This window comes from Hipposideros armiger, unplaced genomic scaffold (assembly GCF_001890085.2).
Source record: "Hipposideros armiger isolate ML-2016 unplaced genomic scaffold, ASM189008v1 scaffold_89, whole genome shotgun sequence".
In the NCBI taxonomy this organism is placed as follows: Eukaryota; Metazoa; Chordata; class Mammalia; order Chiroptera; family Hipposideridae; genus Hipposideros; species Hipposideros armiger.
This window is the reverse complement of record NW_017731439.1, coordinates 937,876-938,173: the sequence shown is the minus strand read 5'-3', so window position 1 is coordinate 938,173 and position 298 is coordinate 937,876.

Genomic DNA, 298 nt, shown 5'->3' with positions numbered 1-298 from the left:
TAGTTTCTGGTTCAGTGTCAATGCTGAGCTGGGAGCTATTTAACAAAAGTCTCACAGCACACTGAGGCCAGCCGACATCACCTGGGGCCCGCAGACCCCGATAGTTATCCAAGAAAGAGTACATTCTGGGCAAAGCTGGTTGCTCCCCTAGAAAGTGCCTCTGTTTTTTGTCAAGTTGGGTGGGGTAAGATCCCAGGGAGTCACTGGAGTGGAGCGAGCAGAATTCAACAGATCAATTCAGATTCAGATTTGGTCATGGGCTTGGGGGGAGGGCTCAACACAGGAAAGATGGCACCCA